Below are 2,682 nucleotides of genomic sequence, written 5' to 3'. Positions count from 1 at the left end.
ATTGACTTGTTGAGTTAATATTTTGTTTTGAGCCAATATGGCACTCAGAGTATCAATCTCAAGAACTCCTTTCTTCTGAGTTGTTCCATTGCTCACAGGATTTCTTTCAGAAGTGTACATGAACTGGTTATTCGCAACCATTTCAATGAGTTCCTGAGTTTCTGCAGGCATTTTTTCAGATGAATAGATCTACCTGCAGAATGGTCCAATGACATCTTAGATAACTCAGACAGACCATCATAGAAGATACCTATGATGCTCCATTCTGAAAGCATGTCAGAAGGACACCTTCTGATCAATTGCTTGTATCTTTCCCAAGTTTCATAGAGGGATTCACATTCCTTCTGTTTGAAGGTTTAAACTTCCACTCTAAGCTTACTCATCGTTTGAGGTGGAAAGAATTTAGCTAAGAAGGCATTGACCAGCTTTTCCCAAGAGTTCAGGCTGTCTCTAGGTTGTGAGTTCAACCACATACTAACTCTGTCTCTTACAGCAAAAGGGAAAAGCATAAGTCTGTAGACCTCAGGATCAACTCCATTGGTCTTAACAGTGTCACAGATTTGCAAAAATTCAGCCAATAACTGATGAGGATCTTCTAATGAAAGTCCATGAAACTTGCAATTCTATTGCATCAGAGAAACTAATTGAGGCTTAAGCTCAAAGTTGTTTGCTCCAATGGCAGGAATAGAGATGCTTCTCCCATAGAAGTCGGGAGTAGGTGCAGTAAAGTCACCAAGCACCTTCCTTGCATTGTTGGCAATGTTGTTATTTTCGGCTGCCATGTCTTCTTCTTTTTCGAAGATTTTTGTCCGGTCCTCTCCAGAGAGTTGTGCTTTAGCTTCTTTTACCTTCCTCTTCAGAGTCCTTTCAGGTTCAGGACCAGCTTCAACAAGAATGCTTTTATCTTTGTTCCTACTCATATGAAAGAGAAGAAAACAAAGAAAGTATGGAATCCTCTATGTCACAGTATAGAGATTCCTTGATGTGTCAGAGAAAAAGAAGAGTAGAAGGATGAGGTAGATAAGGAAGAATTCGAACTTATAGAGAGGGGAGAGGGTTCGAATTATTAAGAGAGGAGGAGTGCTAGTGATTAAATAGAAGGAGATGAGAGAGGGAATTTTCGAAAATTTTTAAATAAAATAAAATTAGAGTTTAAAACAATTAATTAATAAAAAAGATTTTTGAAAAAATTGTTAATGGTTTTCGAAAATTAGAGAGAGAGATGGGGTTATGTGGTTTTGAAAAAGATAAGAAATAGTGATTAGTTGAAAAAGATTTGGAAATAATTTTGAAAAGATAAGAAGTTAGAAAAAGATTTTGAAAATAAAAGAGATATGATTGAAGAAAATTTTATTTTTAAAAAGATATGATTGAAAAGATATGGTTGAAAAAGATTTAAAAAAAAAGATTTGATTTTTAAAATTGATGACTTGACTAACAAGAAATTAAAAGATAGGATTCTAAAATTCAAATATTGAACCTTTCTTAACAAGAAAGTAACAAACTTGAAATTTTTGAATTACAACATTAATTGTTAGCAAGGATTTTTGAAAATATTAAAAGAAAAATGAAAAAGTTTTGATTTTGAGAAAGATATGATTGATATGAGAAGATATGAAAAAGATAAGATTTTGAAAAATCAGTTTGCAAACTTGAAAAATTGAAAAAGGTATGATTTGAAAACAAAATTTTCTCCTTGGTGCTATCCTGGCGTTAAACGCCGGCGTTTAACGCCCAATTGTCTACCTTTTTGGGCGTTAAACACCCAGCCAGGTACCCTGGCTGGCATTTAAATGCCAGAATTCCTTCTTCACTAGGCGTTTTGAACGCCCAGCTTTTTCTCTGTGATTCCTCTGCTGTATGTTCTGAATCTTCAATTCTCTGTATTACTGACTTAAAAAGACATAATTTTGAATTTTTTTTGAATTTTTAATGATGAGAGAGAAAAACAACAAAATAAAACTAATCATGAAAAACTAAGATAAAATAAACAATGCATGCAAGAACATATTGAATGTCAAGATGAACATCAAGAACATATTTTTTGAAAATTTTTTTAAGAGAAGAAAGACATGCAAGACACCAAACTTAGAAATTTTCATACTAGAGACACTAACAAATTGAGAATGCACATGAGAAATAACAGAAAATACAAAACAAGAGAATTTAAAGATCAAACAAAGAAAATCAACAAGAACAACTTGAAGATCATGAAGGACACCATGCATATATTTTCGAAAAATGCAAGAAAAATAGAAACATGCAATTGACACCAAACTTAAAAATTGACACTAGACTCAAACAAGAAACACAAAATATTTTTTATTTTTATGATTTTATAATTTTTTTGTAAATTTTTTTTCGAAATTTTTTTTTGAAAAAAAAAGAAACTCAAAAATTTTTAATAAGAATTCCAGGAATCATGCAATGTTAGTCTAAAGCTTCAGTCTAAAAAGATTAGACATGGTCAGCCAAGCTTCAGCAAGACATTGCATACAACAGCCAAATTGATGGGAATTAACTAGCTCCTATGATGATAAAAGCATCATCTGAAACTCTAGAATCCATTCTTAAAAATTTTGAAGAAGAAAATAAAAAGAAAAATACATAATCTAAGCAAAAAGATGAACCATCAATTGTACAAACTCAAACAATCCCCGGTAATGGCGCCAAAAACTTGGT

At 32.3% G+C, this 2,682-nt stretch overlaps 1 non-coding gene across 1 annotated transcript; it reads left to right on the top strand.

Moving 5' to 3' along the window:
* Positions 1-269: 269 nt before the first annotated feature.
* On the top strand, positions 270-377 carry LOC112718762 (small nucleolar RNA R71). Its single transcript, XR_003161089.1, has one exon. It is a non-coding gene; the product is annotated as a small nucleolar RNA R71 (small nucleolar RNA).
* The last annotated feature ends 2,305 nt before the right edge of the window (positions 378-2,682 follow it).

This window comes from Arachis hypogaea, chromosome 10 (genome assembly GCF_003086295.3).
Source record: "Arachis hypogaea cultivar Tifrunner chromosome 10, arahy.Tifrunner.gnm2.J5K5, whole genome shotgun sequence".
NCBI classification, from domain to species: domain Eukaryota; kingdom Viridiplantae; phylum Streptophyta; class Magnoliopsida; order Fabales; family Fabaceae; genus Arachis; species Arachis hypogaea.
This window is presented reverse-complemented; position numbering and strand designations above follow the sequence as displayed.